Genomic DNA, 24675 nt, shown 5'->3' on the forward strand with positions numbered 1-24675 from the left:
CTATTCCCCATAACGCAGTTGCTATGAGCGTCGTCCCCTATAGCTGTGGCAGTAAGAATAAATGAGCTGCCATTGAGCATTAACTTCACACGCTGTGTTTTTCCGATGCAGAACTTCGCTTGCTAGCGAGCCAGATGAACGTTATTTCCGGTTGCCTTTGCAGCAGGAGCAACGGCGATGTAGCAGGTGCATCGACCCAGGTGTTTTATACGTTGCACTGTCAGTGGCGGCAAAATACGGTTTCACGCGTGGAAGTAGATGGACTGCCGTGAAGTACCGCCCCTGTGTATACGGCCGTTGTTCATCCTCTGCCTCGTACGTCTTCGTAACCAGCTGCAAGAAAAAACGCAGTTTTGCTGGCGCTGGGAAAGCAGAGGGAGTTTCAAGAAGCGGCAGGACCGGAAATTACGCGGGAAAGACGAGCTCCACGAACACTGAATGGTCTGCGAGACCTGGAAAGTGTTATGCACGTTTTGACGAAGAAACAAATATGTTATGGGAGGATTGTCCCGGAAAAAGGAAAGATGTGGCTGTTATTAGGGACAGAAGTTGGTGAAGCGATAACAAGACGAAGCAAACAGACGCTACAAATAATGGCTGGACTTCAGGAAAAAAAAAAGCCCGACGTGCAACAAGTGTAGAAGGGCTGTGATTTCGACTTGTTCTAATGTCATCGAGAAGATGTTCAATGTAGCATAACTATAGTGTACGTAGACGCAAAGGAAGAACCGGACACATTCACAGCTCTAACTTCAAAGGCTAGAAGTTAGCACTGCTTGTGAGTGCCCTGTTCCTTCTGTGGGCCCATGTACTTGTGCACTCAACTCTACGCATTCATCAAACAAGTTCGCCGTAGGAGCTCGACGGAAACTTTTACGGCTTTAGGTGGAATCAGAAGGTGTAAAGGGGGATTAGGATGGATGCCAGCAATGCTTGGTTTATGTTCGCAAAGGGCTGCGCCTGTGCAATTACACGAGAGCTGCGCGAATGGATGGGTGATGCTAGATAAAAAGAACGTTCACAGGGATACAGGCCTGCATACATAGCGGGGGATACGTGCGTCAGCCACAGGAGTTCTGAGGACATTCGCGAAGTGAAGGTAAGCTAATTTGGCATATATATAGAGCTCGAAGCTAGAAACGTTCAGCTGCATATGCGCTTTCCTTTTTACAACGCTGCTCCCCACACGACGAACTTTGCAGAGCTCCTTTGATTATTCAAAGTTCCAGTGCGTCCACTTACGGATTAAGTTACTCCCACGCGGCAGCTCCTAGCCTCTTAGTCAGCGCAGCAGATCTAGTTACTAGAGGGACGCTCGTCCTAGTCAGGCGGCTATGCCGGGTTTGATCGTCGGGCCAGTAAGACATGTTATTTTTCAAGTGAGAATGTTTATTTGATTTAAACTTGCTGGCTTTTCTTTCTAGCTGTGGGCTGGATTAAGGTTGACGCCCACGTCATGTTTCAGGCGCATGCCCTGTGTCCACTGCACTCTCACAGCCTTCAGCTACAACGAAATGCGCTTCCAAATCCATGTTCAAAGACTTTGAGTACCTGTGCTAGGCTACACGCATTGAAACAGTGAAATAAAGAAAATTGCTGTGTCGTTATTGTGGCAGCGGGGTAGGAGTAACTCTTTCCCATATAAATGCAACTCTGACAGTCGACAATTTGACGGTGTTATATTTCTTTTACCCTCAGTATCCATAAAAGCACGCGGCGTCAGAGCCGACTGAAAACTATAGGCTTGTAACACTCGTGTTTAGTTACAGCGATTGGTGTCTACAGTTAAATAACTTAGAATAGTGCAGTTTTGAACAAACTTATCCGTTGGCATCTGTGTGATAGCGAATCATGTCTGGAATCGTCCGTGTGGTACGGCAGTCCCTCTCGTTCTCTAGCTCTCGCACTTGGCATCAGGAAATCTCGCAATAACGTGGTTGTTTTCACGCAATCCGCGTCGTCTCGCACTTCCCGGAAATGTTGTGGACTTTTGCGGGGCTTAGCGGTGTTTCGCTGCGAAGATTACGCTTAACATACCATCTGAAGTCTGCTTCATCTCAGCGCACTTTGCCGCCGTCACTGATTAACGTTAGGTTAAAAAGCAGGCCGCGAGCGGCGAACCGCACACCGAAAAAGAAACTTAAAAAGAGCCGTTAAGAACTAGATGACGCATTGCAAAACACGCATTTTCCGTAAAAAATTGAACAATGCCGAAATCACTTATTACATGGTAAATATAACTGAATTCGTTAGTGCTCGAGGGCAGGAGTGGCAATGCAATATTTAGACAGGCCGAAACTTGGTTATCTCCGAGTTTCGCGTGGCTGTTTTCTTGATCACTTCTCCGAGCTTTTAACGCGTTATCTCTACCATGCGTACATGGTAATATCCTTTTTTGTAGCATCGGGGATTCCATTTAAAAACTGAAAGGGCGAGCAAGGTTGTCTCTGCGATTAAGTGGAGAGGTCTGAAGAACATACTGCCAGCGGCTTCATTTTCACTTCAGAATGGATACAAAAGTCCAACGCTTAAACGAGCGCAAGAACGTGTGCGGTATATTTAGAATGTGAGCATTGGAAATGGTAAAGATAAATTTCGCTGTTCCGCTCTTGCAGTTATCTCCTTAAACCATGACAAAGAACAAATTTCAAGCGTACCTGTGGTGCTCGAAAGTTTCCTACGCGGAAGCTGTGCATCTGAAGCATACAGTGAATGACAACCAGCGATTGTTTATTTTGGTAAAGGGTGGACATGTAGGCCAGTTTAGATTGTAAACTTTCTTTCGCAAGCGTAATATTACATGTGCGGCTGTGTTTGCGAATGTCGGGACTATACGGACCCATTTTTACCACTCAGGTTTCTTTATCGTGCGCCCGATCACGGGTGTACGAGGTTTTGGATTCTTTCTCCAGACAAGTGGACACGCGACTATCTTTGCCGCATAGAATGTCGCCGAAATCACCGCAAATATGTTCACTGTGACGCAAACACAACAATAAAGAGGACACATCGTGGTAACACGGTGACGCAGAAAATAAGGTCGGAACGGGCCCCTATATATAGCTTCGTAAACCCATAAAGCCAAGCGTTACTGCACATTTCATAGAATAAATGGCTACGTTGCTGCTGCAGTGTATATAGAAACAAAGTGACCTTTAAAATTAGCGCTACGACCAGCCGTTTGTGCTGTTGATTGGGGTAAGGGCAGCGCAAGGCATTTAAGTGGCGGGAAGATAGGTGCGCGCTAAGACAACCAAACACCTATCTTACCACACGTCGGTGCCTTGAGCTGTATTCAAGCGATGAACTTAGACCAACTCGCCAAAATCGGTATCCTAACTATTCTGTTTCATTTGTTGTCACAAAAAACTGAAAACCAAGAGTTTTGTACGCAGTGGTGGTAAAGAGAACTTCTTCATTGCTCTGCAGATTGCTAAAATATTTGCTGAAACCTCTGAAAGGGGCTGTCTATTACGCGGATACGTTCCAAATATATGCAGTATTGGTTGTACTGACCGCGCAGTCGCTTGATGATAGTGCAGCCGTAGGAAGATTGTGGATAGCAGACTAAAAAAAGAAAAGCGAAAATAAAGCGTAACAGCTCCATTATATGCGATGTACTCTGAAGAAACGTTCTGACGCGATGACTCGTTTGCGACGCAGTTAGTTCCCGGAGGACCTGCGGGAAATAAAACATGAATTGATTGAGAATGCGCGCGGATGGGGATCAAAGCGGGAGCCATAAAGCTGCGTTATTATCTTTGAGCTGCTGTCTGTCTCACCCGTGCAACGCACAGCGGCGAATTGGAATTGCTTGCTTCTCTCAGCGGTGAAGTGAAAATCGCAAAGGTAAAACAGAAAAGCACTGTGACGATCCGTATTTAAGGGCGAGCGTTTTTTAATCCCAGTCAAGGATGCCAATTAGCAAGGGTATATCAGCACGGGAGGTCAAGGGGACATGTGCGCGTGTCTCCTTTGATGAGAAAACGATCCACGGCGTATCGGCATGTGAATTTACTTCTGCACTGAGGCGGCCTTTTGAGCATTTATTCCATTTTACGATATATATGCCCCGACGGGGTTGATCATTTCTTTAAGTATTTCAATCATTAATTCATTCGCCATAATAGTGTATGAAACACCAGCTTTCTATTCGTTTGGGCGACTAGAAAGTTAGCACTCCTTGTACTTTGCCAAATTTTTCATTCTCTGAGAAACCTGCGGCTCTATCTCACACCATTTCTTTTCTTTTCCTAGTGATTTGCCGCACCGCCGATAAGACTCGCTTTTCACTTGTAGGAACATCCTTTCTTCCCGCGCGCATCTTTTCGTTCTCCTCCTCGCCGACAATACGCGGCAACGAGCAATAACAACCATCAAACGAGTATACTAAAATGTAAAAGAAAAATACCGGCAAAAAAAGAAAAAAAGATAAACGTAGATAAAGGCAAGTGGGACGAATTCTGCGCTGGAACCGGGACCACACAACACGGCTTCCGCCATCCCGTGGGAGTGACCCCTCCATCGAGTATTGATGAGGACACTGCACAGTGAACGGTACAGTGACGGCCGATGTCGAAAGCGAACGACGCACAACGCTGGCAAAGACGGCTTTCTCTCGAAGAGCCAGTCAGGCGGACACACTGAAAGACGTATTAACTTAGCTCAAATAGCCACGTATTTGGGTGGCAGGTCACGACTCGACGCAATATCAACTCTATCAAAATGCTGTACGTTGGGCTTTAAGGCAATGCAGGCTTCTGAACGTGCGACAAAACATCTTAGGTTTTTTTCTTCGCGTTTTATCCGCACTAGCAGTATCTTCGCGAAAAGCAAGGTGGATGCAATTTCACCGAGCGGGAAACTATAGCTGAGGACGACAAGAACGCGAACGAGGACAGTCGCTGAGTTTCAAGTAATTTATTTTCTCGAAAACGCAAGAAATACATGCACTCGCATTCACACATAGGTATTCCAAGAAATCGCGGTGCACCTTAGCGCCTGTGGCGTCATGCTGCTAAGCACGAGGTCACGGGTTCGGCGGCCGCATTTCAACGGGAGCGCAATGCAAGAACGCTCTTGTATTATGTACTGAGTGCACGATCAATAATCTTAGGTGGTCAAAATTAATCCCCAGTACCCCACTACGGCGAGCGTCAGAATAATACCGTATTTTCCCTACAGAAAACACCGAAATGCAACAAACATAAAATAACTAATATTTCCTCGTCCTCGTCTTACTTGTGCTCTGCGAAGTTGGGTTATGAATCCCCAACTAACCCTTTCACATTGCTCTTGTGGAGATGTTATTTGTGACGTTTAGCGAGTTTCTTTCCTGGTGCCTGCGCGCGCGAATGCGATTTGTGTGCCCACGAATCACATTAAAGAACGGCAGAGGAGCAAACTCAAACCGTCGAAATCGCAAAGGCTCTCTCCGTCTCCTTTTAAATCGTACGTCGATTTTCTTTTCCTTTTTTCTTCTTTCTTTTTGCGGTTTCGGGAGAAGGCAGTGGCTCAGATACAACCCCTAGCACTTCCAAAGTCAACGCGCCACTTTCTGTCATCGAGCACTGTATACGCTTAATTATGAGGTTCCCCCTGATGATGTCTGCTCGTATATCTGTTTTACCAAACCGTCGTCGAACCGTTGGTTTGATAATAAGAGAGTCCGAACATACCCTCCCCTCTGTGTTTCAGTAGCTCGCAGTCAATATTGCACGAAATAATGCGCCTATGCGCACTGATATGCTCCTTCTAAACGATAGCTTATGGTAGAAGAATCAACTGAATCGAGTTCTTCACTTGCGTCGCAATACGAGCTCGCTGGCATGTCATCTTGGAATAGCTTTCCCCTCTGTCTTGCTTGCGTTACACCATAGTATTCCGAGTTCTTTACGGCATATCTCCTATTCGCGTCTTCTTTCTTCGTATATCGCAAGTTATTCAGATCGTTTGACAGGCTCCTAGAGAAGAACGCTTCTGATCGGACGTATTCAACTTTTTCCGAGCACTGCCATGTATATTGAATTGCAGCAAACTTAGTCGGAGCAGGAGCAGAATGCTCAGATCGAGTTTCAAGATTTTCATTTGGTATGAATGAGAAAGAGAAGACTGCGCGTCGCACAAGTAGCAGCACCACATTGCAGAAAATATCAACATCAGATATTCGTGAAGGAAACTTAAGAACTATCTATAGCGACATAACCCTGACGCAAGAGACAGCGCAGCCATCGAGAAGAGAGTTTTTTAGAAGGGGAAGATGCCAGCTCTGCAACATGCTGAGCTTGCCGCTTCAGATGGGTTGATTAAAAATGGATAGCTAGAGCACTTATATTTCAGAAACACAATTTAAAAGCCTTTGCATGACTTTTAGAAAGAGAGCACGACTAGAATGGTTGAAGTATTGTTTCGCTCGAGAGGGAGCGATATGACGGGTTAACATACGATTCGCATTCGCAATTCATGTGGGAGAGAGCGCAAGGCTGAGGAGAGCCGAACAAAGAAAAAAAGATAGCTACATTGGATCTCTCAGCTACAATGGTGAGAGCAATTCTCTTTGGGTTAATCACACTACGACAATATTTTGGCATCTCCTACGTAACCATCCTTTCAATCAATCGACATTTATTCGGCAACCTCTACTCCTCACAGCCGTGTTTTCAGGCACAAAGACTGCTAGACCTTAGATTTGAAATAGAGAGCTACTCTTCAGACACCCATCGGGGTAGCTTAGCGGCTATGGCGTTGCACTGCAGAGCTCGAGCTCGTGGATTTGATCCCGGCCACGGCGGCCGCATTTCAAACAGGCCGAAATGCAAAAAAAGAAAAAAAGAAAGGAAAAGAATAGCCCGTTTACTTGGATTTAGGTGCACGCTAAAGAACCACAGGCTGTCAAATTAATCCTCAATCTCACACTATACGGTGCGCCTCATAATAATTTTGCGGTTCCGGCGCCGAAAACCTAAGAATTTAATGTTTATTTTATTCTTCAGACAATTGTCGTGAGGTAACAGCAGCACATCATGATAGGCAGAGACATAAACGAGTGTAAGCCCGCCGCGCAAGAAAGCGGGAAGGGAGGGCGAGGGGAGAGGAATTAATCCCATAGTTTTGATGACACAGAATCAGTGATAATTGCCGTCGGGAGTTCGATGTTAAGTTATACGGGTGATTGTTCCCCCTTTGTTGCTTTGGCGCTACTTTCTTCATTCTATAATAACTGCTGACGGATGATAACCGATGACGTAGGGCACTGTACGGCGACGCCATAATGCGCCCTGCGTCATCTTCTATAAATATTATTAACGCTACCTCTATAATTGTAGTTTAACGAAGTCAAAGAATCTGTGAGCCATAATAACGAGGTAACCGAGTACAACACAGCTCGGCGAAATGCGATAGCCTGGCGGACTATCAAGGCAGACGCATAAGGCAGTTCGTATAAATCAGTTCCAGCGGCTGGCGACGAGTAGCGCAAGAAGCGGGAATAACAATCCCATCGCGATGAAGTTTGCCCGAGATCACTTGACGGCAATTTCCGAAAGTCGTGGAACGCAACGTGGCACCAAGGGCCTTCCGCATGACGGGAAAGCAAGCACGTTACTTTGGCTTTGGCGAGCACAGAAGCAGCAAGAATAGAAAACGCGGTCGCAAGCGCTGACTAACGGCATAGCGTATATAACACTTGAGAGGCATTAAAAAAAAAGAACGAAGCAGGCAATGCCGAGGAAGGACATCAGAGGTAATGAGAGGCAGTGAATAGGGAAAAAGAAATATCGCTACACAGCCAATATAGCAGAGTTTAATCATCCATACTGGGGATTTCGTGGGCTTCAGCGAGCACTACACGTCGCTCTCTATGTCTATAGCAGCCGAACGCACCGTCATTCAAGAAGTTACGATGAAAGGAAGCCGCAAGATTGTTGGAGACAGACAATAAGGAGCCACCCCGAGAGCCTAATCTTGATGGAAAGAAATATGACCCTGTTATTTAATATTCAACTATAGTCGCCGTGTTATTTTCCGGCTGCGCTGAGCAGTGTTGCCATAATTTTTAGAAAGCAGCTCTTAGGCGCCCACTCCTGTGGCGAGCGTCGGCGTCGGAGGCATAACCGAGAGAACGAGCACAGCGATAGATAAAAGAGCGAACGCGGAGTGGGAGATGAAAGACGCGAGCCGCGAACGGCGTAGACCAATGAGAGCAGCCCCTTCAGTGACGCGCGCGCGGGAAGCTGGTGTAATGTGAACCCGCCCGGCCTCTCGATGCATACCCGTATGTGGTCTTAGCAGGACCGCTTGTTTCGTACCATTGTCTACTCGCGCGATCTCTCGCTCGCGCTTGTTTGGTTAGGTTGGCTTGGTCTCGTTCGCGCTTGTTTCGATTGTCATGGTTTGCTATTGTTTTTTAATCTCACTGTACGCGGGACGCGTATTCTGTAGTACTTTCTGGAAGCCTCGCGGCATCAGCGATTAGACTGGATTCATTAAAACTTCTTTCTGGGCGAGTTGGTGCATACTTGACATGAAAACTGTTTACAGCGCAAACACATGCAACCACAAAGTATAAGGAACAGGACACAAGCGCTGACTGTCAACTAACTTTTATTAACGGAAGACGGGTGCCTTATATAAGGGGAAAGGCAGAAGTGAAGGGGGAAGGGAGTGATACAATCGGGGAAAATGACGATGCGCATCGATGAACGAACGTGCCATCAGTCAACGCATTCAGACGCGAAGAAACAAGAAAACGAAAAAAGTAGACAAACACTAACAAAAGGCGAGGGATACTAAGATACAATGAAATCAGTAAGCAGCCGCTTCCAAAAAATGAAGCTCTGCCGCAAAAAGCGATACAGAAGGGGTGCTTACGCACTTGCTGCCATATTTGTGTATGTAGAACGCTTCCAAACTGACGCGCGCCGTCGCGTCGGCACTTTTGCCGAGAATCTTCGTCTCTCCCAAACGAGCCTCGCATCCTGTGCATCCAATTACATGCGCGACCAAATGTGCGTACTTGTCCTTTAAGTTGCTTAAATTTCGGGCAGATTAGACTGGAACCTTCGACGAGTCATGTATAAAAGCCGACGCGCTTGACCCGCAGATCAGATTTTCGATGATCGCCGACGCCGCTACATGTATCTCTCAAATTCTTTGCCTCAATGTATCGCGAAATGAAAACACGTGTAGAGCTGCGCTCATATTTTTCTGTAGGGAGTATTGCAATTGTAGGTTAACTTGTTTTGGAGCGTGTCGCCAAAGTGAGACGAATAAGTCGGTAAACTTGAGCTAAATGTTGCTGCAAGATTGCTAAAATTGTTACTAAATCTTTTGAATGAATTTTAAGTAACGTGGACCTTAGGAACACTGTAGTATGCACCAGCATGGAGTGAATGGGCTACCGAAACGTCTTACGTTTGTGAAGAATAAACAGTGAATTTACCAGGCGTGTGCACTGGGCTTTCACTTCAATTTTATGCCTACATAACAACGGATGATGACAGCCGAAATTCGACGTTTACCCTAAAATTGTGATGTTTACGAATGCAGCATGATTAGGAAGAACACAAGTAATCTGGCACTTTCCTAGCACGCAAGGGAACTTGGTCCACGTTATGTCTGAAAATTTTCTAGTTCTCGGTGCTACTGAAAGGATAGCGAAATTTCTGAAATACGCACAAAGCCGCATGACAATTACGTGACCTTTACGCACGTAAAATACAACGCTCCTGCCCCCTGAAGGCTCACCATTTACTGATATTTCCAAAACCTATGCGATCTGGGAGCCGTTGTTCAGGATCGCGCGAACGATCGCATCTGCTCCAATGTAGACTCATTTCTACCGTCGATCTATCTTATTATTCACCTGCTGCGTTATAAATCACACAATAAAAATTTTAAATATTCGCCTGCCGAACGCATCTAGGGAAAGGCAAGCATTAAGACCCATTCAAATAGATTTTGAAAAGGAAAAAAAGAAAGACAACATGCATTTTGTGAGCAGACTGTCGAACCTGTAAAGGAAGCCATTGCTTCATCACGGTGACACAGACTATTCGTCATACAGAAAATTTCGGCTGCTAACATGTAGCTATTGAATAACAGAGTGCGTCTTAGAAGGCTCTTTTTGAAGCAACGTTTCTAACTTCGATTTAAGTCACTAAAATGCCAGCATTGGTTCTATCGCGTCGCTAAGTCGCCGGAAGGTAAATTGTAAAATTTGTTCCTAAACCGAGAAGAAGGTCGCTAAACCTAGCGACAAGATTGCTAAAATGGCAACACTAGTGTTGAGCGCATGGTGTTTTGGTCGTTTCAGTGTTTTTCACCTCGCCCGCATTTTTTCCGCTGTTGTTCCCAACTGCGTTATCAGTGTGCTTTCCCTTACATTTCATACCTCTTGGAGTGGGACACCTGTTGTACGGGATGTTCCAGCTCACTAAAGCCTAAAAGTGTCTAAAAAAACTATTACGATATGTCATTATGAAACGTAGGGTGTTCAGTCATCGGTCCTCTTTGACCACCAGGATAATTTTTTGTGTACCATTCACGTGAATTGACTACGGCCTATTATCCGCAGACGAATGGCTTGACAGAATGCCTGAACCAAACGCTTACCGACATGCTGGCCATGTATTTGTCTGACGACTACCAGTGTAGGGATGCTCCATTACCGTTTATGAAATTGGTATATTGCCTACAACACTTCGAAGCATGAGACCGCTGGTTATTCACTGTTTTTTATCTTATGTGGTCGCAATCCTACGTTACCCATGGATACCCTAGTGCCTTTTTCTGGGTGCTCGTCCACTGAATATGCTCGAGAAACTACAGCCAGTGCCGACCATGCACGTCAAGTTGCTCGCACTCAATTTTCTAAGTCCCAAATCCACCAGCAGTCTCGCTACACCAGCCACCACAGGACCACCCACTTTGTCCCTAAATCGCTCGTCCTCCTGTGGCACGACGTGTCGGGCTATCCGAAAGGGTGCTTTTCCAGTGCACCGGTCCATATCGTGTGTGCCGCCACGTGACTGCTGTCACTTATGAAATAGCTCCGCTGCTACCTTCGTCATCATCTGCTCATCCCTGCATGGACATTGTCCACGTTGTCCGTTTCAAGCCCTATCGTGCCCCTGACACTCGTGTAAGCTAGTTCTTTCATGTAGCTTTATTCACCTGCACCGAGTCGGTGGTTTCGCCGCCGGAGCGTAGTGTTATAAGCCAATTGTGCTGGGGCTGTAGAAGATGCTGAAGTGTAGAGCGGAGAAGAAGAGGACAAAGCTAGGTCTATCGACCGCTATCCTTGCTGTTGCTGCCCCATTTTTAGTGTCCTTGTGCATAGTGTAGATAAACCCCATTTTCTGTAGATCTCCCCGTAACAATATAATTCGAAAATATAAATAAACAAGTTTTATATTCTCGAATTAAGAGCGTGAGCTCCGAAGGGAAAGCAATCACTGCGTCCTAAAGCATTCACTTCAGACGCTTTCAGTGCGCTATGTTCTGCTTATGTTCTTCGGAGCCTTAATTCATCGCAGCGCGTAAAGTGCCGAAAGTACCAAAAGTGCCGCGTGATTACGCGCACGCTCGCTGCGACAGTTGTTCCGAAATTGCTTTGACGAAACTAACTCGGCCCATTGCCTGACTCGGCAACCTCCTGCAGCCACTGAGTAGGCTGTGGCGGTCACACTGAACACGCAGTTCGCGATCAACGGAGAGGCCAACACATGCCTACAGCATGCCAATTCCAGGCGGCTGCCGTTTCAGGCGATGAGCGGAGTTAGTTTCGTCAAATCACTTTTTGAATCGCTGGCGTCGCGGCGCGCGTAATGGCGCGGCACTTTCGGTACTTGGCGTACGCTTCGAGCAAAGCTCACTAAAGAGTGTTTTCGACGGAGTCAGCGAACTGAAAGCGACTAAATGACATGTTTTAAGAGGAAATTACAGCTTTAACATCGGAACTCACCTCGTTAATTCAAAAATTGAAAACACTTTTAATTATGCTTTTGTACTTGGGTGTATGAAAATTGATCAGCTTAACACTACGAATGAATTATCCTGGTGGCGGAAGAGTACAGATGACCCAATACCACATAGCTTTCGTAACCGCATATTGTAGATAAAGATCCATGTATTTGAAACCTCGTTTTAACGAAGCGAAATTACGTTACCAATGAATAGAACGAACTAGATTCATCTCCGAAACTAAAGAATATCCGACCGTTCCGCGCCGAGTACATCGCTTTCCGCGATGTGTGGCACTCGTTCCCCGCGGCATTTCAAGACTCCCGCGTCCCCGCGTCGTACACGTTGTCGAGCAACACTGGTCTTTCTTACCACAGCGCGTAGCTGCATGCGCACCCGCGCTCAAGCAGCACTACACGCTCATTTCAGGAATCGCCCGACGTTTGTGCGCAGGCGCTAGTAAACGCGGGCGCGAGAAAGAAAATTGGGGACTTTTGTTCCTCGATTATCTGACCTCGCCTTGGTACTATGGAGGAGAAGTTTCTTTGCGCGTTTTGTATGCGTCTGTCCCTAGGCGTGCCGGCATTGCGGAATGGGAGGTCGCACGCTGGCCTTACCCATGCGCGAGTTTGTTTACGCTCCGACGCTGGCTGCCCGGCGAGGTGGCCCAGGTGAAGCAGTGGGCACGGACGCCCCATTTGGTGATCGTTGTGTGTAAAGGTACGTCTGACGTATGCGAATCCCACTAGCTAAAGGCATCTCGGACCGACTTCCGCCATCATTCCGTCGTCTTCATTTTATCTTCATCATGTAGTCGTAATCTTGCCGTCATCGTCATTACGTAATAATTAAGTAGTCGTGGTCATGTGGACCTCGTCCTATTGTCATCATGCCGTCGTCGCCATTCCTTCGTCGTGGTGCTAGTGTCTTCTTTGCGTCATCTTCAAACAGACATCGTCATACATTTGAGGTCTTATCGTCGTCGTGATGCGGTCATGATCGTTCTGTCATCGTCATTTCGTCGTATTTATCCCATTGTCATCATGGCGCCCTGCTCACGCGGTCAATATCACATTGTCATCACGCCAGCGTTGTCGTTCCATCATCATCATTCCTTCTTCGACATTTCATTGTCGTCATGCAATCGTCATCATACAGCCATTGTCATGCAAACACGGCCTCCGCTGTTTGCATAACGATGACTATGACTGTTTTTAACCATCCTCATTCGCCCGCATCCCATACCCCTATTTTCCCTGAGGCGTTAACCATCGCATTAAACAAAAAGTCATTGTCATGCCATCCATCATGGGGATTTCATCGTAGTCATTCATTCATCGTCATCATGCCGTCGTCGCCCTGCCGTCATCGTCATACCGTCCTTGTCATTTCATTGTACTCATTTTTTTCGACGTCATGCGGCGGATTCCTATGTATTTGCGCCGCAAGTTCATCCTGAGCAGGACGTTTCCTGATGAGAAGGAGGAGAAGACAAAGGGAAGGAAAGACAGGGAGGTTAGCCAGTGTAAGTACCGGCTGGCTACCCTGTGCTGGAGAAAGGGTAAAGGGAATAAAAGGAGAAAGAAGAAGAGGAAAAAAAAGTGGAAACCAGAAAAATCCAACGTGGTCAGGCGCTCTATACTTTCAAACGGTCCTTAGACAAAGACAGCGTTCTTCACGCGCACCAACGAAAGCTTCACTCAAGCCAATTCTGAGATAGCGTTAAATTCAAAACTTTTTCTAGCACTTTGAGAAATGGGGGTTTTGATCGGAGATCGGGTACGTTTTAGTGACGATGCCTTCAGCACATTTTGCGCCAGCGAAGGTAAAAGGGCAAGAGTAAACACCTTAAGCGAGCGAGTACCAGATAGCGAAAGACGCTATTGCAACGTTGACCTTGTTATATTTCTGTGCTTCATTTACGAAAGAAGCGGAGGATTGAGAAGGGAACACGAAAAGGGCCTCTCGTACTACATATGGAATCGACAGACGCGCACGGGCTTGGCAAAGTTTTCTCTGCGTGCGCGAATGAAGAAGCGAAGAGCCCAAATGGACAAGCACCAGAAAGGACGACACCGGAGTGTTTTCTGGTTCACGTCTGTTTGCTCTCTTCCACCATCCCGTCATGCGCAAGAAACCTGCCCAAGCTAACGCGTTGGCGATAGAAGAGCCTTCCTTTTTAACGTCGAAGAGAACGACGTAAGGATGACTCCGTTAGATTTCGTTCGATAGAAAGCCTGTCGCTGTAGCCCGTGCTGGGCACTTTCAGCTCGCAACATCCAAAGGGTGACCCCGTTTGCGCTCCCGTTTCTGAAACGCCGGCTCCGCCACTTGTCTCCCTGAAGAAAAGAAAAGAAGAATGCGAGAAGGAATGTTGGAAACGGTCGTTTGATTGAAAGCCGTGTAGCCCCCGAAAGGTTCAGCCGCCCGGCTCACGTCATATTCCACCGACCGTACAGAAACTAAACATAGGATCTGTCGAAATGCGTCCTGGATGCGCCGGTTGAATCTTGACGCAAGAGCGTCGCTGAGCACGGTTTCCTGTCGATGGTGGATGAAGAAACAAACCCCGTGTTCCCGAATCGATAGCCTCTCGGGGATATCCCTCTCAGTACGCGTTGACTGTCTAAAATGGCAGAAGCGGACGTGACGAAAAGTCGCATCTGTCTAACCGGGATTGTTCTTACGCCGCATTTTTATCGACTGCATTGACAGGGTGTCCCTCGTCAGCCGCGGTTAGGCGGGGCCTGGACGGCGTGAGAACGGCAAAAAAAGTGAAGGTTCACAGTGAAGGTATTCATTGAGAACGCTGTCCCTCAAAAAACATACTCGCCGTGGTGTTTACCAACTACTCGGTTTAATTCACGGGGTGGTGCTTAAGCAGCATACGTGCATATGCAATGAGAGTAATGAAGTTGCACCCGGGGATTAAAGATATTGTGATGACAAATATATTGATTGCTACGAATTTAAGGATTAGTGAAAGTGTTATGTTGGTGCTATTTGGAACTATTTGGAATCCTCCTTTGGCGCCTATAGTGCTTTCTTTTCTTTTTTCAAGAAATGCGTGCGTCAAGGCGACGCGCCGAAGCTCTCTGGAAGTCAGAATTACATTGTAAGATTTACCCTTTTATTGCAGTCACAACAAACGGCTTGGCTTTTTCAAGATGAGCTTTACGTGCTTGAGTTTGTGTAGACTATAAAGGCGAGTGCATGAAACTTACAGCGGTGCCAACAAGAAAAAGGAAAAAAAAAACAAGAAACAAAATTATATGAAACTCGAAGTGGTGCAGCCATCATCGAGAAAAAGAAAAAGAAAAACAAAGAGAAATAGAAAAGAACGTTCAGCAAATTTTATCACACAGTCTGCTCCGCCTTAACGAGCAAATGGCTTCAGAAGGACCCCCCCCTCATTGCGCTTGCGGCAGCGTCAAACTAATCAAAGATTCTCACTTATGAAACAAAATGTACAGTTATCAATGCATCAGCCAAAGTCAAGCAATGCAAGCTTAGATTTGAATACCATAACAAATACATTTCTTCCAGTAAATAAGAGAGCTCTCAAGTGCCGCTTCACGGTGTGGGACGGCATGGTAAACGATGTGCGCAGTTGCATTACCAACCTGCTATTTTGCCACTTGAATGAAGAAAAAAAAACAATATTGTTCTTTTTTTTCATCTGCGCTTCCATTGTTTAGTTTGTGTCCTTTTTACGTATTAAAGTAGGTTGCGAATCAACGTTAGTGGCTTGACCAGAAACAAAACGCTACAGTTCGCGTAAAAATGAGGATGAAGAAAAAAAGAAACCAGAAAAGACGGAACGCCAAGTTGTCGTCAGGCCCACGGTTTCCAAAACGTGAAGACTATGCAAGGAGACGTAAATGCATGGAGGCAGTCAGGAAGTTCGGGCTCATGATGTTCCGGAGTGTTGTCTCGGCGAAGGTTTCCCTGCAGAAGGTTTCCCTTCAGGAGGCAGGCGCCGAGGAATTTGCAAGTGCTAAGCTACTAGTCGGTCAAAATAGCGCAAAGGCCAACGAGAGTATGCTCGTTCCCAAACACTGCTGGCAACCTATGTCTTCAGAAAATTTGCGCACGCGAAATAGAAATGATATAGGAGCGATATTACCGGGCGGGCAAGTCGAGCGCAAATAACAAGAACTCGGAGCTCCTTGCTGATCAGTGAGGGAGGTGAGCGCTATTAAGGACGGCATACACATACGCCCAGCGGCAAAGAAAAGGAAGGAAAAAGAAAGAAAGGTACTTCCAGCTATGCAAAACACACACACACACACACACACACACACACACACACACACACACACACACACACACACACACACACACACACACACACACACACACACACACACACACACACACACACACACACACACACACACACACACACACACACACACACACACACGCACGCACGCACGCACGCACGCACGCACGCACGCACGCACGCACACACACACACACACACACACACACACACGCACGCACGCACGCACGCACGCACGCACGCACGCACGCACGCACACACACACACACACACACACACACACACACGCACACACACACTACGAAAGGGAAAAAACAATTCAAGTTAGAAATCATTTTAAATAGTCCAACATTTTCCAAATTGAAGAGGTTTCACCTGCCCGATATGCTCGCTATATATTTGACCGCTGCCATTGTTTTGCATTTCAACCATGCACAGATTTCTTCAGAGCCTTATTCTGTCTCATAAAAGACGTGCTGGTATGGTGAGAAGGACTGTCAGTGGCGTTGCAGGCATCGTTCTCGGTGACGCACGAGATGAGTCCAAGGGAATACCGTCGCCACTGGTTAGTCGCTTGACGTACGTCCCTTCTACTAAGGCTTCGTATGTGCACAGCTGCTCAGCTGGAACGCTAACGTGTGTGCGCGAAGCGTTAATGCCAGCAGCGGAAGCGATAACGCTGCCCTGGCACCTGCAGGGCCGATTATTAAAATGTGCCCAATGTTATACCGAACGAGTCAAGGACTTAACTGAGCTTTAATTAAACCGCTAACTTTCCGCGTTCATCGTAAAACCTTCCTGCCTGGTAGACGTATAGCACAGTCACTAGCGAACGCAATTTATGTGCCTTGCGGAGCTCTCCATGCGAGTACACTGGGTGAAACGAAAACAAGCTACGCACCATCTAAAAAAAAAAAAAAAGCCAGTGAAGCCTAGCCTGCACTTGCGTACAGCAGCGTTCCACGGGCCGCATGCGTCGTACTTTGTGAGCGCGTTTGTCCGCATTCCTTGGAAAACTCCGTCTCCTTGATTGAACGGCCGATAACGATCGGTTGGAGAAAGGACGAGAGCCGTGTGGTCCACAACAGCGCCATTAGAACGGCCCTCGAGATTGCGTTTTTGCGTCTTCATTTTTTTTACATTCTCGCGTTACGAACACTTCTCACTTCCCACTTTCAATACTCCCTCGAAACCTCACGGTCATTTATGACCGGAGTTGAGACAAAGAAAGCCCGCTGAATTGGGTGAGTCAGTCAAAAACCACGTGCTTTTCTCGTATAAGAATTATACAACAAAAAGTTGATGGCTCGTTTTCACAAAATATTTTTTCACATAAGTGTTTGCTGCGATTGGGCATCACGTATTGTTTCGTTATCACAGCGATCTCTCGAACGCTGTGATACCATCGAAAGCTGTACCGAATGGACGACGGAGCGACAGATGATCACGGAAGGGCACCCGGTACAGTCAGATGCTTTTATTTACTTCGTGTGATATCAGGAATGGAAATGCATCTGGAAAATAACTAAATGAAAGAAGGACTTTTATGCGCTTGTGGTCTTGGAGGAGTGTCTGTGTAAGGGGGGGGGGGGGGGGTAGGTTATAGAGAGGGCAGTATTTGTGTAATTATTATTGCGGTTACAGTTGCAGGAATTTTAGCGTCGCATTAACACCGTCGGGGCTATAGCCGCCGTTGTGTTGTCCCACTATCAACGGCGCATGCGTGGCCCGCACGCGGGAGATTATAAGGTCTAGAGATGGAGTATGTTTCTCTGCATAACCGGCCCAGCGAAAGGTGGACACACCGTCAACGATCCGCTCCTTCGGCTCGGTGTCTAAATGCAGGCCAGTGTTCTGCCTTCGGCTGCTGGCACGAATCCGGCCACGGCGGCCGCATTTCAGTGGGGGTGAAATGCGAAAACACCCTAGTGCATAGATTTAGGTGCACGTTAAAGAACCCCAGATGGTCTAAATTTCCGGAGTCCCCCACTACGGCGTGCCTCATAATCAGAAAGCGGTTTTGGCACGTAAAACCCCATATTTTTTTTTGTATGTGTGACAACAAGAGGCAACTCACAGGTGGAGGATCTTCGAGTAACTCACAATGTGAGAATTGCCGGCGCGACCTCTCGCGACGAGCAGTAGCTACTGGTTAAAGCTGTACGTTTATGGGACCAGTGACCACTTCACAGAAATGGTGTTCAGGATTGTGAAAATTGGGAGAATCAGCATAAGGTTCACGTGGTGCTGTCACCGGTAAATATACAGGACAATTATAGGAAAAATTTATTTTCTTTCCAAATCAGTGTGAATCGGCCTGTTGCAACTCAGTAAGGATGGAAGTCTAGCGCAAGAGCGATTTGTCCATGTGGCTAATGCGGACAAACTAGGCCATTCGAAGATATCATTTCATGTGGTCTGCATGGCTCTCCAGAGAGTCCGTCTTGCGTAGCAAAGTGACCCATGCAATTGTTAAACACCTACCAGTACTCTGTCACACTTGCAAAAGTTGCCCTTCTCGCCAGTCGCCCCTTCTTCAGCTTCCTTCGCAGAGTTTTGCTCGTATTTTCAGCCTGCTCGCGAAGCGGCAGCCACCGACCGAATCTGCCGAACAAGCATGTTTTAGCACGGGCAAGACGCAGAGGGGCTAGCGAGCTATAACAGAATAGACTACCCCCACTATACACGCAGGCAAAGAACGAGCAAAAAAAAAAAAAAAAGAAGGCAGAGAGAAGGAAACAAGCAAGGCTTGTGTATCCGACAGTGCCGTCTGTCCATGCGGGTGATAACAAAATATGAACGCACAAGAACCCTACCCGTTGTGATACAAGAACAGCACCAAAACTCCCGTAACTCGATTTATTCGGTCCCGGCACCCCAGAAATGCTGGCGCTCTTGACGGTGACTTGTGCAGGTTCGGTTGCTTCCAATGTGCCAGGGGGCACTCGGCAGAAGCCGAAAAGAAGCGGAAAAAGACAACGCACCGGTCTACCGTCGGAACGTTGTTACGCGTGCACCTTCTTTCCGAGCGCGGAAGTCATGCGTCACTTCCTTTTTCGTTTCTATTTCGTGCGTGAGTTGGCGACTACGCAGTGCGTGAATTACGTCGGTTGGGGGGCTGGGGACGCGAGCGCCAGGCGAACATTTCATCCGAACCTATCAGAGTGCCGGAACAGCGCGTGGCTGCGTCTTCCTCGAGCTGATCACGCGAAAGGTCCCCAGTTCGAGAGCAAGGACAATATAACTGCTTCGGCGCGCTCTCTCGACGTTTCACGCTGGCCGAACGTAACAGCATTCTTTCGAATAAAATTTTTGTGGGCGGCTATTCTGAATGCCGAGAGGGCTGTCCGTGAAAACGTGCATCCACTCCGAGCCACTTGTTGATGACAAGTCGAATTCTATGACAAGTGACGCACGCGTTTGCCTTTTGAGATGTTTAGTACGTAAGCTAGAAACTGGTACTTATGTACGTATGGCAACAATAGGGAGTACGCTGCGGACGCACTGTATTCGTGGTCTCGATTTTATAAACTACCTACCAAGTCGCGGTTGCTTCACTCCGCATTATGCCTGCAGAAAAAGAAAAACACATCGAAAACAAAAGTAAAATAGGGGATAGGTCATCGTTGTCTTTGTTTTGTTCGTCCTTCTCCTTCCTATTTGTGCTTCTGGCCATCGACTGAAGAAGTCTGCGCTTAATACAAAAATAAAGAACGTTGTCTTGAGGAGTCGTCTCGACGTTTACTACGACGTTTAGGGATACCTTTTTTGGTAGTGTTTCTCTTTGCTTCATGAAGCTTTGCCCTGAGGCTTAGGGTGCGAAAATCACCGGAGCAAACATTCCGCCCGAGCGCTCCTTGCTCGCTCACCATGTTACTTTTGCTTCGGATGGGTGCAACCTCGCTCAAATCCCGTGTCGTGGCTTGCGTCCTGTTACCGGTGCTGGTCTTCCTCTCCAGCCTTCTTGTCTTCTCCCGTCTCCTTGTCGTGGGTTCGCGACATGCCGCGTATTCCTTTCGCCTTTCTTGGAAGTCGCGCTCCTTCGCTGCTGTTTTGTGCAGTTTCGGCGGTCATTGCTTCGTGCTTGCTGTCCTCGGAGAAAAAGAAACGGAACAGTCTAAAACCTAACAGTGCCAGCTGCCGCTGGTAATATGTACCCCGAAAACAAACCACCGACTAATTCGCAGCCCGTGCCTAAACTATGCCCGTCACTCTGGCTAAGTGGCTGGTGTACTGCGGCCGAGAGCAAGGTGGCGGTTTCGATTCTGCACAGTTGCGGCCGCGTTTTGATGAACAACAACAACAACAACAACAACAACAACAACAACAACAACAACAACAACAACAACAACAACAACAACAACAACGACGACGACGACGACGACGACGACGACGACGACGACGACGACGACGACGACGACGACGACGACGACGACGACGACAACAGCCACAACAACAACAACAACAACAAAGAAACACGCCCGTGAGTTTAGTAGATTTGGGCACACGTAAAAAAACTTCCGGTAGACGAAATTGATACGGAGCCCTTCCCGAAGACGTCCTTAACAGAAGCAACTGCATTTCACGAAACGTGTAAAGAGAAAAAAAATATTTGGTGATCGTGCATGCAAAAGAAAAAGTACCGTGAAAATGTCATTGTAGTCACTCTTATGTACTCGCTCACCCTTGCTCTCATCAGAGAGGAGCAGTTTCGACGATTCTTTAGTTTTGGTCGAGTTTCGCTTTAGAGCTCTATCGGTTAGTTGACTTGCGGAGATAGTGAAGTTACTCAAAGCAGTATTTTGTTTGCAAAGTGGACATTTGTCTCATTGAAATGAGAATGTTGAAAAAAGGTTCAGTCACCTTATAACGATGACGGCTACATTTTTTTCACCTATCAGTAGTAGAAATAAACTAAAGAGGAAACGTACATCACACATCTGCAAGATCTAGAGCGGAGTAAACTAAATAGACCAAATGAGGAACCCGTATTTGTCCGTGACACATTCGAGCATTCAGAGACAAAGAAGTGCAGACCCGGAACGGACGCCATTACATACAAGCTGCTCAATAACATGAGTGATGCGGCGGCACGCGGGCTCCTGGGTCACATCAACAGAACCTGGGAAAGCTCGAAGTTGCCCGCAGAATGGAAAGAGGCCGAGGTACGGTTCATACCTAAACCCGGCAAACCTCTGACCATCGAGAACATGCGCCCCGTCTCGCTCACGTCCTGTGTGGGCAAGGTCATGGAACGCATGGTTCTCAGAAGACTTCAAGCACACCTGGACGAGAGAAGTCAGATGCCGGCGACCATGTATGGATTCCGCCAGTACCTGAGCACCCAAGACGTCCTGATCCAATTACACGAACTAGTGTTTAAAAGAGCAACGAGGCACGCGCCCCGGGGTATACTGGCTTTGGACCTCAAAGGGGCCTTCGACAATGTGTCCCACGGCAGCGTGCTCGAGAACCTGCGCAAGACGGGGTGTGGCCGCAAGACCTACGGCTATATTAAAGATTTCCTAACCAATAGAACAACAACTATCCGGATAGGAAATGAACGGTCAGAGCCTGTGGAGCTCGGAGACAGGGGTACCCCACAGGGGTCTGTCCTGTCGCCTCTGCTTTTCAACCTAGCACTCCTGCCCCTGCCCGAACTACTCAATCAGATCGAGGGCGTGGACCACGCGTTCTATGCCGACGATATAACGGTGTGGACGAACCACGCGGGATCCGATGCCTGGGCGGAGGAAGCCCTGCAGAGAGCGGCAACGACCGTCCACGAGTAAGCCAGGACCTGCGGCCTGAGCTGCGCTCCACAGAACTCGGAGCTGCTCATGGTACAGCCCGGAAGACCAAAGAAAGAGCCGCCGCCGAACATAATCATCACCATCGACGGCACAGAGATCAAACCAACGCAGCAGATCCGGATACTGGGCCTGCTGTTGCGCAGCGACGGCAAGGCGCACGCAGCCGTCAACAAAATCAAGACCACATCCGAGCAAGTCCTGAGCATGATCCGGAGAGTCACCAACCGGAACAGAGGAATCAAAGAAGAAGACGCACTGCGCCTGGTGCAGGCATTCGTCGTGTCACGCGTAACGTACTCCGCCCCGTACCTCCAACTTGCGAAGGTGAACCGCGAGACGCTAAACACGACGATAAGGAAAGCAGTCAAACTCGCCATGGGCATCCCAGTCTACTCGTCAACGCAGAAGCTGCTGGAAATGGGTGCCCACAACACGGTGGAAGAGCTGGTGGAAGCACACCTATCCCAGCAGAGAGTAAGGCTGAGCCGGACAGAGCACGGTCGGGCCGTCCTACGCAAGATAGGATGGCAAATTGAACAGCTACCGACAACGGAGCCGCTCCCCACAACGTGGAGAGACATTATTAAAACCAAGCCCCTCCCCCGGAACATGCAGCCGGGGAGGAACAACGACAGACTCTCTGCGCGGGCCAAGGCACTGGCTCGACAGCTGGAAGAGGACCCCGAGGTCCTCTACGCGGACGCCTCGCTTCCCAAGCACGGAACCAGAGCAACGGCGGTCGTCACCACCATTCATAAACTGGTCACAGGCGCGTCGATACGGACGACGCATACAGCCGAAGCAGAAGAAGTGGCCGTGGCCCTCGCACTCGCACAAGCGGGAGTGAGGACCGTGGTCACAGATTCCCAGACCGCCTACGCAAGCTACCGCAAGGGGAACATCTCTCCCGCGGCACTAGCGATCCTCACCAAATGCAAATCACCGGGACGGGCCGTTGAGCTCGTGTGGGTCCCGGGTCACTCGCACGTGGAAGGCAACGCACTCGCCGACCACTATGCCCGAGAACTTTCAATCCGGGCCGAGGACGAGCCAGAGCTACCGCACCCCGTGACAAGCTACAAAGAAATCACGCAAATGTACAGAAGTGGTAGATGTAGGCTTCCCCGTCCGCATCCGCAACTCAACCGAATGCAGCAAACGATCCTGCGACGCACCCAAGGGTCGCTAGCGCATCCCGTGCTCTTGCACAAGATGTTCCCAACAGAGCATGACACTTCATGCCCTTTTTGCAGACAGTCAAAAGGCACTCTAGCACACATCCTTGCAGAGTGCACTAAGCTCAAGAACCCCCCACCATCCCTACCCCCCACCCTCCCCAGTCCCAACCCCCCCGAGCGATGGGAGACCTTGTTGTCCAGCCCCGACCTACCGACCCAGCTCGCGCTGGCGGCTAGGGGCCAGGAACTGCTGGACGCATATGGGCCCTGAGAAGAAGGTTCCACCCCATCTGGTGCCAGCGCGCACCATCCGTCACTAAGGGCTCAGCACAAAAGTTGATTCTCTCTCTCTGTCAGACAACTAGCACCGTAACTTGATGAAGTAAATGCCAATGCTGCCAAGGAAACGTAAAGACGCACTACAATATGTGTCGTACCACGTTTCAGACAGACAGACCAAGAAACTTATTTACTATGTCTCGGGAACCTTTGCTTTAGGGCAGAGGTGAAAAAAAATCATTAAGAGTGAAACACTCCCCGATGACGCCTTACAGGTACCGATAATCCCCGCTCGCGGGCACCAGAACTTCCATAATATGTTTCGTAGGGAGTTGTAGCATGTAAATTGAATTTATTTGCAGCCAATTATTCGACATACTCGCGGTTCAAGATACAATACCCATTCACTGGGTGCCACATTAGTAAGGACGATATCAAAACAAGCAGCAGGTTTATACGATGGGTTGGGTTTTCGCCTCCCGGATATAAACTGTCAAGTACTACTGCGGTTGCTTCATCGGAAGGTCATAGTTTTGGCAAAATACGAGGCAGTTGCGCCCAAAGTGTGAAGCACTGACAGCGATGACAAGGTCTAGCGTAGAGTTTGAACTCCTCCAGCGGTGTTATAGCTATACACGTGGGGAACGGAACGTGAACGCGACATACACGGGTGCGCAGAAATTTCCGCCGCCTATAAAAGCATTATCATGCCGTGTGCGGCCTGTAATGGCGTCTTACACGCACCAATATGTTGCACGCGAGGAAAGGAAAGAAGAAAAGAGTGGAGAAGGAAAGGCAGGGAGGTTAACCATTTTAGCTCAACCGGTTTGCTACCCTACCCATGGGAGCGATGTTGCCCCTAAAGAGCGGCACCAGTCAAATTACATCACTTTCATATTAAGAGCACTAGCAATGTTTTTCATTCACAGCGCAAGCCTGAGAGGCTTGCGCTGTGAATGAATCGCATCCTAAGTTTTGTTTGCCTGAAGTGAAGTATATAAGACCGTGTTTAAAGAACTGCGGTTTTATAGTACTAGCATCTACCTTGCATATACGGCATAGATAAGCATACATCATACGTAGACGTATGTTGCGTATAGATGTACGGGTATACCGGAGCATTACGATGACGGCGGAAATTCACACGTATAGTGTAAAT

The sequence above is a fragment of the Dermacentor variabilis genome, chromosome 4, assembly GCF_050947875.1.
Source record: "Dermacentor variabilis isolate Ectoservices chromosome 4, ASM5094787v1, whole genome shotgun sequence".
Taxonomy (NCBI): Eukaryota; Metazoa; Arthropoda; class Arachnida; order Ixodida; family Ixodidae; genus Dermacentor; species Dermacentor variabilis.